The sequence below is a fragment of the Argopecten irradians genome, chromosome 2, assembly GCF_041381155.1.
Source record: "Argopecten irradians isolate NY chromosome 2, Ai_NY, whole genome shotgun sequence".
In the NCBI taxonomy this organism is placed as follows: Eukaryota; Metazoa; Mollusca; class Bivalvia; order Pectinida; family Pectinidae; genus Argopecten; species Argopecten irradians.
Genome location: NC_091135.1, coordinates 65045144 through 65061898, shown reverse-complemented (window position 1 = coordinate 65061898; position 16755 = coordinate 65045144). Strand labels below are relative to the sequence as shown.

General features: G+C 34.3%; 1 protein-coding gene across 5 annotated transcripts in view; it reads left to right on the top strand.

Annotated features, from left to right (window-relative positions):
* The first annotated feature begins 370 nt into the window (after nt 1-370).
* The window catches only part of LOC138316228 (kinesin-like protein KIFC3), a 112003-nt gene continuing 95618 nt past the window's right edge, over nt 371-16755 (top strand). For 2 of the 5 annotated variants that reach the window (XM_069257824.1, XM_069257830.1), the window contains exon 1: nt 6234-7183. The gene's annotated coding sequence lies outside the window, so the exon portion shown is untranslated. Of the gene's footprint in view, nt 510-5402; nt 5598-6233; nt 7184-16755 lie in introns of those variants that run through there. The other 3 variants (XM_069257825.1, XM_069257826.1, XM_069257827.1) reach the window with 3 other exon arrangements.

Below are 16755 nucleotides of genomic sequence, written 5' to 3'. Positions count from 1 at the left end.
AACTAAAAACGTTTACAAACAAATAAGATATGTAGACGTTACATTTGTACCTGTCAAATTACAGTCAACAGTAATACAAGGTGTATCTGTAAAGTACTATCTACAAAATGTAATAACTCAAAAAAAGTTATGTGGATACGTCTATAGACAGGTTATATATTAGGCAAAAAAATATTATACAGGCGGGTTTAGCCTGAAACATGTTTCTGGTTTAGCCAGAGATTTAGATGATAGATTTAGATAATAATTCAATAAAAATAAAAAGATCTCTGTGTGCTGTGGACTATGTTTTGCTTCAATAACTTATAAGAGTTACCTCCCTTATAGCACTCTTGCCCTTTAAGTCTAAATACACAAGAGTTGATGACGTCAGACACGGTGTACACAAGTTCGGGAAATTTTGAAACAGACAAGAGAGGGGAAAGGGAGCCGTCTTGTGTTCAGAAAGTCAAAGTACAGTTGCTGTTGTATAAATTGTCAGCGAATCGAAATCACCAAAAATTGTTGACGTAAGTACTCGTGGTGATTTTACAAAATGAGAAAGCTATGTGCAGAGTTTAAACTAATCATTTACTATGATTTGAGCTACTGCCTGACTGTAGGCTAACGAAGTTTCTGTTCAACAGTTCAACGCAGATTTTCGCATGTATTCTTTATGTATAATCACATTTTAATATTAGTGTGCTTGATTTTGATGGAATCGGTAATTCAAATTACTCAAACATTCTCAAATTTTTGAATAAATAATACAATTCAGTTACTCTATTTATAGATGTTATGCAATCATTTTTACAAAATTAGAAAAAAAAAATCTGAACATTTTGAATATAAATTCAATTTATTTTTGCTCTGTTGGATTAGGTTTTCTGAATTTCTGATTATCAAGAAGTGTCAGCAGATTGTTGGCAAGCCAAATTAATAGGATATTGATGGGTTTGAATTATGTGCATTGTCTTTGTGCACTGATGCGAGAACAACTGCTGAATATATATATTTGTTTGAATGGTGCCGGGGCCTTCAGAATTGTGGAAAAAATAATAATGTTGACCAAAATTGTGAAAATTAGAATTTGTCAAATAAAACAAAAACAACTCCATGGAAACTTGATGTATTTCAAGCAATTCATTTCAGTTTTACTTTTGGGCTAGTATTTCAGTAGTTTGATAATCTCGTAAAATATTTTAGTTTCCTTTCTTTTGGTCTTTCCTTTTAGTTGCCCAAAGGTAACACATACATGAAAATATAAGATAAAACACAATCTCCAAAATTTAATCCACCACATGTACAGTGACAGCTTCAGTTTGCAGCCGCCATTTTTTTACCCACTTTTAAAAAATCCCATCAGCGTGAATGTGATGCTTTGAAGTCAGCTCATATGATTAAGCAGTTCAAACGCTTTTATGATCCCAGGAACGTAAATCTTCATCCAGCAGAAGCTCATGCTATATAGTGCTTTTGCATTTTATTAGGCGCTCAAGTGATTTGGGGATATGAAAAAAATGTCCTCTTAAGTGTGGATATTATATGAATAAAAGATAAACTGAAAATTTGGCTGTGTTATTTCCATCAATTGCACTTTTTAACAATGCGTAATTAATGGTTACTCAAACATCTGGCTGTGCCCTTTGAGGCTTTGCCTTCAGTCATATTAAAGATGCTCCACTGCTGACAAATAATATTTTTTCACTATCAAAAACAGGAGCAGACGATTTAGTATTTTTCTTCAGTTACAAAAGTTACTTACTTTACACCATTACTGCCGTTGAAAAGTTTGAGCTTCTAATTTTACTTCAAGTTAAAAATATGAAAAATAATTGCATCCCGAAAAAATTCCTTGGCACTATATCTAATATAGAATGAAGTAATGTTTGTGCATGCACCAAAGGCGAAATAAATTAGTTTATGTTATTTTTTGTGTTAATTAGGCATATATATATACGATTAAACACCAATTATTGTTCAAATGATGAATATCCTTTATGCTCTGTCGGCGGTGGAGCATCTTTAACGTTTTCCAGTACAGGAACAGACACCGGACTTGTATTAGTAATCTACATTGTATTTAAAGTTCATTTCCAGTTTTATGGTTGCCTTATAATTTTATAAAATGTCTTGGCTTTTCCATATTTCATCTAGTCTATTCTTAAAAGTGTTTGTATTTTTAGCTGATATAACATCTTCAGGAAGACTATTCCATATTCTAGCAGATCTAATGGCGAAGGTTTTGCTTCTCAGCATGGTGTTGGATTGTTGTGGAAATATCATCTTTGAATTGCCCTTTGACCACTTCTTTCCATAATTTAATAAAATTGTGGGAGTCTTTATCATATATGCCAATTAAAATTTTGTAAAGTTCATGCAATCATATCTCCGCAAAGCCGTCGTCTGTATGCTATATATTGAAGGGAGTTTTAATTTCCCGAGCCGCTCTGGATACAGTAGATCACTCATTCCTGGTAAACTGGGGAAGGGGGCAGGCAGACAAAACATTCAAGGATGGAGATGTGTGCCCTACAAATACAACTGACTGGATCCTGTGTCTGAGGGTACCCAGTGGGGGAGGAGTTGGGGGGGGGGAGGGGCAGACAAAACATCCAAGGATGTAGATGTGTACCCTACAAATACGACTGACTGGGTCCTGTGTCTTAGGGTACCCAGTGGGGGAGGGGAAGGGGGTGGAGGGGCAGACAAAACATCCAAGGATGTAGATGTGTACCCTACAAATACGACTGACTGGGTCCTGTGTCTTAGGGTACCCAGTGGGGGAGGGGAAGGGGGTGGAGGGGCAGACAAAACATCCAAGGATGTAGATGTTTACCCTACCAATACAACTGACTGGGTCCTGTGTCTAAAGGTACCAGGGGGCTGGGGAGGGGGGAAGGGGCAGACAAAACATCCAAGGATGTAGATGTGTACCCTACAAATATGACTGACTGGATCCTGTGTCTGAGGACGTCTGTTTAATATCCAGCTGATGGTGGGGTACCTATCAGAGGTAATTATAGTAGCAGGTGCTGATGTAAGACCTTGTCAATCTTGTTATACCTAAATGGGGTGTGTAGGCTCTCTCATCTGCTTACTGTTGCTAAGAAGTCAGATGTCATACATGGGTCCCAGACTTTGTCTATAGTGGGTACTTGTTGACTGATCATGATTACACCCAAGATTACGTCTTTAGTGTAGAGCCAGTCAGCCACTATGGCCTTGACGTCCGTGAAGTCATTGTTGTTTAAAGTTTCAAGTTCTGCAAACAAACAATTCTTTTATTGCCTCATGTATCTTTGTACAATCAGCTGACAAACTTTTGGTTTTTCACCATTTTTCTTGTCACACTAATTTTGAAAGCCAGAAAGAACAATCAAATTTAGTTTTAGCATGCACGTTCATTGAAAGTACAAATGTAGCTTGGGTTGATCGCTCTCCAGTATACACATCTTCTCAAGTTCTACCGATGCATGTTAATAATACTAAAACTTGCCTGAAATGATCTGAACATGGTCTTGTCCAATTATTGTAGTTTTTTGGGTTGATCCAAAATCCAAGATGTCGGCCACAGGTACCTATTTTAAAACACATTTTGATTATCTTTTCAAGTTCTTCCTGTGCAATTTAGGTGAAACTTTCCTTATATACATAGTCCTGATCAAATTCAATCTAATTAAAATTAGACTTGTAGTTCCGCTCCACTATGATACTCTACGTTACGCTCCAATACAAGATCTAACATTGTCCCATTCGGGGACACCTCAGCATGACCCCTGCTGTTAGCCACTCAGCGCCTCGCCTACAGAATCTTTGGTGCGTTTGATTTATTTGGAAGTGTAAACGGATAATAGTACGTCCCGAGACGTTCCGATTCTAGACATGGGTCATGCTGAGGTGACCCCGAACGGGGCATTGTTAGATCTTGTATTTTAATTGGAGCGTAACATAGAACATCGTAGTGAAATGCAATTACAAATCTGATTTTAATTGGATTGTCATGTGACAAAATTTTGCTATTTTTCGGGTTGCTTTGAAATCCAAGATGGCCATCACAACAGCCATCTTGAAAACACAATTTGAACTTCTTCTCAATGTCGACTAGTGCCGTTTAGCTGGCCTGAGATTATCCTGGCCATGATATGATCTTGACCAAGTTAGGTTTAATTTGGTTCATCAAAAATCCAAGATGGCCACCATCTTGAAAACACATTTTTAACTTCTATTGCAAATTCTGCCAGTGCAATTTATGGCCGAACTTGTGTGAAATAAACCTGACATGTTCCCTTCTTAGTTTTATTTTTAAAAATCCAAGATGGCCACTATCTTGAAAAACATAGTATATATATACGTAAGTCTCCATCATAGTAAGTCTCCATCTTGAAAAACATTATAATTGGATTCATTGAATTCATAAATTATTATATCTAGCTAGGGAGATTATTATATTAAGCTAGTTATATAATTAAGGCTCGAGCTCTTAAATTTATAACAGTTATAAGAGATCGGTGAATATTGATGATTATAAATGGTTGTGTACCAAGGTAGGCAGCTGAAATAGTCTGTATAACTCCTGGGTATCCACACATATGTTCCTACATTGATCAATGGCTGCTGTAAAACATCAATGCTTATTGTGAAGTTCCTGTGTATTGCCAGTGAAGTTGTTTGATCTGCCGACAATTTCATCATCAGGTGAACATTTATTGAGTTTTAGACCTGGCAGGTTTGTTTAGGCTCTTGATTATTTTAGATGACTAACCACACTGGGGGAGCTCAATTGTTGACTCAGATTATTAACATGTTTCTAACAATTCAGGAGCCACAACTAAGGACTATTATTATGGTATGTTTAACCTGTGATTAGTTGATTATCATGATAGCCTGTTACAGAAGATGGGAAATGTAAAAAGAGGCTGGAACTTGAACACAGAACTTGTTACAACTCGAAATATAATGGTGAGACTGTGGCTTGAACACAGATCTTTCCCAGCTCTAGATTATAAACACTTAATTCAGTCATTATTTTCATGTAAATAACATGTATGGCCACTAACATTAACAGTCTATATATCCAATTCATATTCACATCTGATTCTCCTCACCTTTCAATAAACATCTTCTCAACATTGAAGTCTGATTAGAGTTTGTACCCATACAGACTGAACACAAATCCTACACACCAAAAGTCATCAATTTGTTCTAAAAAAGATAAGGACATGTACATAACACTAGAACTTTAAACTATAGCATCTGTTCTTTTTAATGTAAGGATTCTAGTCATGTAACGTGAGTGTCACTTGTCTTTCATACCTTCCTTTCGAGTTATAACAAGTGCCCCAGGTGTGGTATTTTCAGTGTTGTTGTGTACATTGATTTTTTGAGGTAATATAAAGTCACCTGTATAAGGTCTCTAGGCAGGTAGAAACAGTAAATGTTCTATAGTAGAGAGTTTAATCTTTCTCCAAGAGATAAAAAGTGTGTTTCTTGTGTTTTTAACCTTTTTATAAACTAAAAGGCATTACTTGTGATAATCACTGAAGGATTAGCAGCCAGAGTAATAACCATTGTACCATGACCGAGAAGCTCTCATGAAGGTTGGTAATGATGATCAGGTGATTTTTATAACATTTTCTCTTCTTTTATCCTTATGAAAAGAAGTACATGCTTGGTAAAAGTTAGTTTCAAATTAATTAACATTTTAATTTGTATTCATGGCCAGTAATTAAAACATGACTATATTAAAGTATACATATTTCTATGAAAATGTAAAAAAAAAAAAGTTTAATAAACCTTTGTTGAAAGTTGTATACAAATGTATCAATTTAGCATATTTACAATGTGTTCTTTCAATAGTGTCCACATATCTACAAAAAAAAATTTGGATAAATTTATAATGAATAAAGTTTTAAGTATTTTAGTAATTTAATACACACTGTACAAAGAACGTGTTACTTGCTAGCAAGGTTGTTTTAATTCCCACCCAAAATCCAGATATCCATGCATACTATTCAGATAGTTTTGATAACCAATTGCAATTACTCAGTTCAGAACGATTGTAGTTCTATGAAAAAAGGACAATATATGTATATATTGGCATTTGATGAAAGTTTGAATGGATACAATAGGTAGATTAACACTAAAAATGGTAGATAGATCTGATACATTTAAATGTTTCTGTGTGTGTGGTCGACCAGGTGTAGATATAGTAGTAGTCATATTACTCTATCTCATAAACAGGTGGCCACACATTAAAGGCACAGCACCTTGATTGGTTTAGAAATTCAAATCAGAAGGTTGTAGAATGTTTAGTGATAACAGACAGGATTCCTTATATTAATAACACCTGTTGTAATCTTCTTACCAGCTTTAAACATTTCAGGAAGTGTGAACTTTTCTATGACAAACCCTACTCACAAGTTTAATGGGATAGCGTATTGTGTATTGAACAGTTGCATTCTAAATTAAACAAGACATAATATCATTGCAAAACAATAATTGATATGAATGGCTTATCAGGATCATTGTTCAGGAGATTAGGATTAGGGAAGCTTATAGAACTCACGGGATTGTCGGTCGTAAGGGCTTGTTGTGTATCAGACTGGAAGAAAACTATCAACACACGACAATAAAATTGAAGGTGAAAGACTTTTAATGGACAATATGTGACTTACCAATATTTGGTAATGGTGTGTGAAATGGAAAGATTGGCAGCTATATCTGTTTATTTGTGTCTGGTGGTTAAAGCCGTGTACACACCAGATGTGTCGGAGAGTGTTTACACTATTTGTATTTGAACAGATATGTAACTTTAAAGTCTTCAGTTCTTAGGATATACCTGTAAATAATACACTAGCTGGATACTGTTAGTGCTGACATTTTACACCAATTCATAGGAAATGTGAATCATCCTAACATGAATGGAAGCTGGAGAATAGACTGGAGAACCGGATGACATCAAATTCAACCAATATAAAAGCAATAACATTGGCTATATTATCTAAATCCTTCTAAACAGTTATGTTTTATCAATATAATGGAATGGATTGGACTTGTGTGTGAATTTATCATACATATACATACGCTGAAAAGTGGACATTACAAATCTTATTCTCTTGTCAATAAAACCTAATTTAAGTTTATCTGCTCACATCTGTGTAGAAAAAAATGGATTTGGAATTTATTTGACGTTACGTACACGGTAAGCATTGCTTTTGAATTTATTGAAGTATTAACATTGGTCAGTTTCCATTTTGGTCCTGTTGATCAGTAGGTTGTACTTACACATTTACTGCAGGTAGTAAGGTAAATAGTTCCTATTGCTTGGATTGATATTATTAGTTATATAGTCAGTTACTGACCCCCTATAAAGGCATAGAGGGTCAGTAAGATTTATAGGGGGCGAGGGCGTAGCCCGAGCCTCCTATACTTCTTGCCGAGTCCCTAACAGATATTTGAAACACTCCACATTTTTTGTTTGTGGCCATACTCTTTACAAGAGAAGCACTGAAGAGCTTTGCCATGCCTGCACACTTCAGAAACATGGCCACTCTCTCCACAGTATGAACATTTAGAATGTCTTGACGAACTTGGGTGTGTTTTTGGCCCTCACAAGATTCCAGAGGAGAGATGTCTTTCCAGATTTTTGAGGAATACCGAAGTCCCATATTTAGTGAGATGGATTCCGTCTCCAGTGTATAGACCATTCACTTGATAATTTTCGTCATCCACGTAAACTCCATCATTTGGTATGTATTCCATCTGGTATTCCCTACACATCGCTTCTATAAAGTTATTTGTAGGAATAATATACTGTACTAATATACTGTACTAGGAACCTGCAGAATAATGAATAATTCATAAATCAACAATAATTTCGACATTCCTATGTGCACAGTAGGCCTACCTCAATACGACACCAGACCGTCTGTAAATTGAAAGCATCACAAAAAAGAGTGACACAAATATCCATCTAACATTTTAAGCACAATCTCCTTGATCATCTGTGCATTCTCGCTGAGATAATCACTTAAAAGTTATGCCGATAATTTGATTGTAGAGTGAAGATTGATCTGTAGGTACGAACGAACACCTCCATTTGTTTATAATCACAGTCTAGAAAACGCTTGAATTGTTACGTTTGACTTTCGCCGCGTCATCAACTTTCAAACTGGCGTAGGGGAAGCAACTCTTATTTAAAAAATGCATTTCATGTAATTTGAAGTATTAAAACGATTCAACGTATTTTTACATAAAAATAAACAATTATATATAGTTTTACGGTAATGAAGTGGTATATTTAGTTGAAGATAATGTGTTTAAATTTTGAAGCGAGGGCGAGAGCCGCCATATTGCACCATAATAAAATTTACTGACCCCCTATAAAGTGATAGGGGGTCAAGGGGGTCACCACGTGACGGCTCTCCGCCAATCATTTGGGGACATTTCTGTCCGAGGTGCGATAATTGGTAAAGCAGGGTGCCAGGTGTTCATATATACAACAATGTCTGATATTTACCAGGTAGACATGTGCTTTCCTTATATTTGCTCTGAAAAGAATAGTGAACTTTATACATACTGTGATTTATTGAGTAAATATAAACTTTTCAACGGTATGAAAACAAAATTAATACAAAAGATATATGATATATAAAACTGGAATGGAACAAGAAAGAATCCTTATGATCTTTGATACATACATAATGTACATGTACGTGGTTAAAATGATATGTAAAGTAAGTACCTCTACCAGGAAAACATGACTTGGCATATTGAAATTTATGTTTATTTTATGCAAATTTAATGGTACCATTGAAATCAATGCACATCACTTTTAACTGTGATGTCAGGGTTTATGATCATGAATGTCTGGAGTTATAATGAGGTAACTGTTTTCACGATCTTTCCAGGACTATGATGATTTAAAGATTAATAAGTAATTACAGTGACAATGAGGGGTACTGTATTTGATCTTACCTGGGTAATTTATGATCTTGAGAGGGGTAGCTATACTTAGATGGGATTATGATCTCATTTAGGACAAATATAATTACCTTTACTAGGTTGTGTTTAACACAAGTGACAGGTCATGACCTTGACACAATTGGAAAAGATCTTGACCTTGACACACTTAGGGACCAATCATGACCTTGACACACTTAGTAACAGATCATGACCTTGACACACTTAGGGGCAGATTATGACCTTAAAGTCTGGAACTAGATACAGGTAATTATATAAATTATCACACGAGTGTGTAATTGATGGAAGGAATTAAGATATAATCTAATGAGAAATCCACTTTGATTTGAATGTCCTGTCTGGAGTTCAAGGTGGGTGTCCTGGTGTTTTATGACAGGGAAAGTGTTCTGTTATAAGTGACGATAGGTTCTCTCATTATATATATTTGATGTATTCACAAGATGTCTGAAAAAGTTTTGATTATTTTAAATCTCTGTAGGAAGCTCATTTTGAAATTATTTGCTCTGGTTTTCAAGTTGACAGTTATCTATTGAACAAGCACTGTTAATGTAAGTTTATTTACTGGTAGATAAATTAATGTAGGCGGTTTCTCATTCATGTATTCTTTGTCTGTAAGAGAAGCAGGGTTGACAGTTACATAAAACTTTTATTGTTAAAATTACATGATCATTATATCCAAATTTAAACAACTGTAAAAAGAAAAGAAATTGGATTGCTTAGTGCAAACAGAACACAGAAAGAAACTACACATGTATATAAAGTTGTGTAAACATAACCTGTTTGTATCCTTGTTAAAACGTGTTTGTCACCAATAATGGATACTTTGGTTATAGTTCCTTGTGTAATGTATTTTTGGATAAATGGTGATGTTACCACAAAGTAGTATAGGTGTTTCTAAAATTCAATAATTCATGACTTAAAACTTTTAAACTCCTGTTAGCTGACACCGGCTGACTCAATACCAAACTCGTAGATACAGTGTGCCTACTACTTTGTCAAGTTTATTTAATGTCCACTTAAAATTTCCAATCATTCAAAAATCCTTTAAAGACCAGTTACCCTGGGTGTTTGTTCAATGGTGAATTTATGTATCGTGAGCTAATGTTCGGTGGCAAGTTTTCGAACTGTTGATTTATTTATTGTGAGCTAATGTAAACTGTCGGTCTACTGTAATCCTGTATATATAGGCCATTCTATCTGTCTGTTGTCCAGAATTATACCTCAATGGAGGGGATTTATACAGATATTAATGTATTTACAGGGCCACTGTGAAATTAGGATACATACACATGTAATACCAGAGTTGATAAGTTAGAGCCTTGGATCACAGCTATACAATCAACCAGTATATCCAATGATAGTTTGATGGTTTACCATAGTACCTATAGTTAACCTGACCAAGGATGTAAGTAAATGTGGCGTTTTAGAGAGATGTTTAGAAGAAAAAATGTATATAAGTTCTGAATGAAATTACAAAGCAGTTTTTGTGAAGTTGTTTTAAAAATTTATTGTATATATCTATTTTGACCAGAAAGCATAATTATCCCACCCTGTCTTGGATTGCTTGCAATAATTGACCCTGCAGGCCTAGGTATGGCGTTAGAATTAAAACCTACTGCTCCTATATATTGCATGGTTATAAAAGGCAATTTAATTTTATTCACTTTTGGCATTCTGTTGAGCGTTCACCCATGTTAGGTAGACTGTGGGTTCTGTCCCCTGGCCGAGACACATTAAACTCTAAAAGTGGTAGATTCTGCTCCTAGTTGGGCCGTTGTCTGTATAATGTGACTGTGGGGTGTGTTGCTTGTTGTCTTTGGCGACATGCTTCAGTAATATAGCACTATAGAAGACACAACACGAATATATTACAGTCGCCCAAAATACGCACCACATAAAATTTGACACTTCATACACGCAACACACCGCATACATGGGAGGCTGTCCTTACATGATCCTGGCTGTTAAGGTAGACCGTCCCTTCTGGTTTCCTCTTAGGGATTTCGTTTATTTTTTGATATTTTGATTTTAGGTATATCCTGATCACAAAAACCACATAAAAATGATATGCCAATGGGTTAACTTTTCTTCCACGGTTGCTTAAAGATATGTATTAACGACTTAATATTCCAGATTTTAAGGATTTTTAAATAAATAATATTTCCTCCTTGTAACATCACTTAAAATATAAAGAATATGCTCATAACATCTTCATATCTTCAGTAGGTGATATATAATTCATAAATATATCAAATAAGCTGGGTTTTCCACAATAAACCAAAATATTGTTATTTTAAAAGTAATTCCGGACCCAATTTTAGTGAAAAATTGCATCCAAATAGTCATGCTTTCTTTTTTTCTGAAAAAATGATCTCAAGAAAAATCGATTTTTTTTAGAATTTTAATGAAGATTGACCTATTTGCAATAAGAAAAGCCAATAAAAACTATACCTCACCGCATCATTTTTCAAAATATGATAGTGATGTTCCGATTAATCGAAATAATCGATTAATCATCGATTATATGTCAACTGATCCGATGATCGATTGCAATTTCTCATAATCGATTATCGGATGAGAAAAATAAAATTCCTTCAATTATTTGTTTTCCTTAAAGAAAATAGTTTAAATGACTTCCTAAACCTTAATCAAGTTGAGTCAATTGAAATATGATGATTTTTTCTTGTGTTTATGTATGCATTATTACATGATGGGTTTTTGACATCAAAATCCACCATGTGGGTCGTCGATCAAGAAATTTTAATTCATTGAAAGTTATTATATTTGTTGTCAATATAACCATTTACATCACAAAAAATACTCTAGGGACATCAAAAATGACCTTTTCATCCATGAATAAAAAAGAAATATGCTCAAAAAATATTTGGTTAAAAAATCCAATTAATAATCGATACATCGCATCGGAAGTACAAACCGATTCCGATCATCGATCAATTAGAATTTGCAAGTGATGTTCCACCACTAAAATATGACCGATTTGCTTTCTAATACTCCTTAAATTTTGGCCTGAAAACGTTAAAAATAGGCGAATCCGTAGCATTTTCTAAATTTTGGCCTGAAAACGTTAAAAATAGGCGAATCCATAGCATTTTCAACATTTTATGTTATTCATTTACCTTTGTTAGTTTTCTATAATTATTATATTAATGGAGCATACAAGATAACATGATAATTGCATCCCTTCATGATTTTATTCATCTATTATATAAAATATAACAAACCAGTTTGCAAGCTACATGTAGGCCTGACCTCAAACTTTCAAAAAGAGGTTATTTCAGCAGGAATTATATATAAGCTTTTTCTGAGACAAATATTTCGCTCTGTGTGGTACTGTATTAAAATGGATTATTTTCCGTTATAGCATCTTTCAAATCGTAAGTAAAGATTTTAACAACAAAAAAATGAAAATATGTTCCAGCAATTTTAATTCCGTATATTATTTATCCATTTCCGGACGAAAATTAGTATCCCGGTATGTTGCGATTCGTATCTATCGTAGCTCAAAACTCGAATGTTTGCATTCAAAACACCGCTAGATTCCTTCAGCATTGATATACAGGGGGAATTAAAGTTGTATGGTCTATCACTTTCGCTCTTTTTGTCATACTAAAAACTGTATAGGTGCTATACACATTTTTCTCCATCTGTCCGAGGTTTAAACTTTCTAATTTTACCACTTTTTATAAAGTTGCAGCAATGGGAGTATTTTAATTACAAAAGTAAAAAAATCTTTTTAACGTGTACACGTAAAAAATAGGCTCGAAAGATACCGAATCATTCCGAACTCTTTCGAACATCGTCGCGACAATCTCGAAGTAATACGAGAGTTGTGAAACCAAGAGAAATGTCAACAATTTTTCGCAAACAAAACACGTGGTCGACCTCAGCAGACTGGATGTACAAAGAAATTAATGCTAAAACATTACGATTTTTGATACACACAATATTGAACTACGGCAATGTGTGAATGAGATGTTTCAAATTATCGCTCTGTGGACATAAACCAGCACGATTTGCTCATATTAGCCAGAAGGAAAACGTAAACAAACACATGTGGGCTTACGCTAGTTACCTGGATCTCCACGTGCAGGACGTGTTGACGCCAGTCACGTGATACGATTCGGAATTCCGTCAAAACTCGAAGGTACTGAATATGGCGGAGATTGGAGGTGTTTTATTCAAAACCAGAATATATTATCCCTAGATTTCGGCTCTCTTATAGGCCGACATATGCTTTTGGGGAGCTAAATCATCAAGTTACATGTCCATGTTCAAATATCAAATGTTAAAACGACATATCGTTACAGTGAAAATTACCAGAAGTACAACTTTAAGTTATATCCTGCAAAAACATAGGTACATAGCATGACGGTCATTCTGATGTTCAGTTACTAGGCCTACAGTAACTGATGCGTTTTGGGTCCCCGTCAATCCATGTGTATTCCATGTTATTGTTCAGCGACCATTATGATTCTTGGAATTTACTTCATGCACGAATCTTCAAAATTATACTATATTTACCGATTAGCACACAGTTCACACCTTTAGATTGGTACACGTCAAGTAAACACTCGGAAAGCTGGCAGACAAAATATTTACGGATATCTGATGCGAGTTATAATAGGTTGGTACGGAGAAATAAAATATGTTTGCCGGGATCCGGAAAGCGACGTTACAATCGTATGACGTCACAGAAGGGACGGTCTACGTTAATAGGACGTACATATTATAAACCAAACTCAATGTTTGTGTTAACTCGTCGCCAATAAACAATGTTATAGTGCTTAGGGCTGCAGCGATACACCAGTACTCCGATACGATACGTATCACCATACATGCCTCTCGATTCGATTATTTTCGATACGATACTTCTATTTTGTTTTAACAGTTGTTTTTTTACATCTGGATATTAAAATGTACAACTAATGCATTAATAAATCATACCTAAAAGAGAAAAAATAAAAAGAGGAGCATTTTTTATGTTTGATATAAACAAACATCAATAACTCAAATTACAAAAAAGGTTAAAGAAAAATAACATAAATAATCAATTATAAAAGAGAGATGAATAACAATTAATGACTTGAGTATAAGTATCTGTAGCCAATGTAACTATATTAAACAAACAAAAAATAAAACTAGGTTCATATATTTGTATACCTATTATTGTATTTATTTGAATTGATTGAACATGGTTCAAAATTGTAATTATCATTCTATTATGGAGTTGTTCTCATAACAACTAGCTATTGGGCTGAAGTACCAATGAAATATTTTTTGACCTACTACTTAAATTATTCCATTTAATTATATATTTAGAGAAAAAAACCTCTGTGTTCATAAAAATTTCTGTACAATTTTTTTATACTTGTACAATTTATTGACATTTGCTATCATTAGTATATGATTAATAAAATTAAATATAATTAAATCCGGATTTGATATACCTATCCGACTCCTTTATTATAATTACCAATGCCAACATGGCGGCCATTACGATTGCAAGGTAGCAAACCAGAGAAGAACAGCCTGGCCACGGTCTATATTTTTATTAAGTGGGGAGCCCCTGTTTTGAGCAATGCATAAACAATTAAAAATCAAATATATTCTGAAATTGGTACATCCAATATGGAGGGTTTGATATAAGTTTCATTTTTTTCAAAAATAAACATAACAAAAATGGGTTAGAGATTACAATTCTGGGCTCCTCCGGAAGTGCGTCTTGACCGGAAATGCTAGCTTTACTTGAAGGAAAATCCATGGCGCGGGTTTAGGCAAAAATATTGAAAAATCCACCTAATCGACCTATGAAATAAATTGGCTTATTTTGCCATTGTGATAGAAGTGCTCAATTTAAGGTAGGTCTTAAGAAAAAAATTGAGTACAATTTTCTGCAATTTTGGGCTAAAAATCATGATATTTTGCAATTTTTCAGGTATTTTTTTGTTGTTACCATGGTATTCACATGCATGAATAAGCGCAGAATATGGCCAAATCTGTATCAAAATATCAAATTGTAATTGCAAAAGTTGTACTGATTAATTATATATATACTTTTGTACAGGTATTTTTTACAGTTAAATGACTATATATATCTATATTTCTAAGGCATGCGCCTTAATTTCACAGATTGTCAAAAACTACTGTTTTCTGCTACCTTATACTGCATGGAAAAAGAGGTTTTCGAAGGAAGTGCATTGTCGGTTGTAAATAAGCAGCGCCTCTGTTCATTATAGCTGGGAACCTCAAGAAAACAGGTCATAGACAGGGAGAAATCATGATTTTCACATGGGATGGGTAAGGGGAGGTAATTGGCTTATTTGCTCATTTTCATGGCATGTATACATGCTTATTGTTAAATAATTTGGCTAAAATTCATTTTGCTTTCATTTGTTTGAAAACTAACTAATTATAACTTATTGGATGTTATACAACCCATATTGCATGAATTCTGATTATTTTAACTTGATTTATTGCCCGGTATCCATGGAAACTTAGAGCAATAGTGTTATTTTGTGATTTTCTCTGTAAAAACACTATTTAACTTGTCTTGATCTCAAAAATGCATGTATTTGTCAGAAATTGAGTGTGCGGCAAGGCCGGTATTGTCTATTATTACCAATTTCTTAATTATATGAGGAAAAAAGAGTCTATTTTTGATAAAATAGGGGTGGCGGAGACTTTTACAGATTATTCATGAAAATGCTTATTTCCAGGGTAAGAATACAAAACCATAATGTCATATTCATGAAATTTCCAAATCCTTGATGTCATGTCATTATTTAGATATCAGAATCAGTTTATCTGTTGCAGAGCAACAGTATAAGTAGGGTTTCTGACCTTATTTGTGACGTCATTGAATATTTATGACGTCATAGATACACACTGATAATGCCATGGTTACTGATGACGTCATAGTAATTATGACGTCATACAGCAGGGTCAATATTGATGAAATCCATGTTTTTTCCACTGCATGTCATAGAGAGAATCTCAAAATAACACATTCAATATTCAAATCCATTTTATTTCAGTAAATGACAGAGTTATAGGACTTTTAATTTTTAAAATTACCTCCCCTTGTTGCTTGTTTGAGAGGAAAATCAATCAAAATGTACCATTCAGGGAAATTGGCAGTACTCGGTGACTATTAAAGATACGCGTTAACCGGATATGTCATTTTGTTCGTCGCATCATGTTCAAGACAATATTTGGGTTTTCGAGAATCTTAGAAAATTATAACTTGGTGTATAAGGTAGCAAACCAGAGAAGAACAGCCTGGCCACGGTCTATATTTTTATTAAGTGGGGAGCCCCTGTTTTGAGCAATGCATAAACAATTAAAAATCAAATATATTCTGAAATTGGTGCATCCAATATGGAGGGTTTGATATAAGTTTCATTTTTTTCAAAAATAAACATAACAAAAATGGGTTAGAGATTACAATTCTGGGCTCCTCCGGAAGTGCGTCTTGACCGGATATGCTAGCTTTACTTGAAGGAAAATCCATGGCGCGGGTTTAGGCAAAAATATTGAAAAATCCACCTAATCGACCTATGAAATAAATTAGCTTATTTTGCCATTGTGATAGAAGTGCTCAATTTAAGGTAGGTCTTAAGAAAAAAATTGAGTACAATTTTCTGCAATTTTGGGCTAAAAATCATGATATTTTGCAATTTTTCAGGTATTTTTTTGTTGTTACCATGGTATTCACATGCATGAATAAGCGCAGAATATGGCCAAATCTGTATCAAAATATCAAATTGTAAT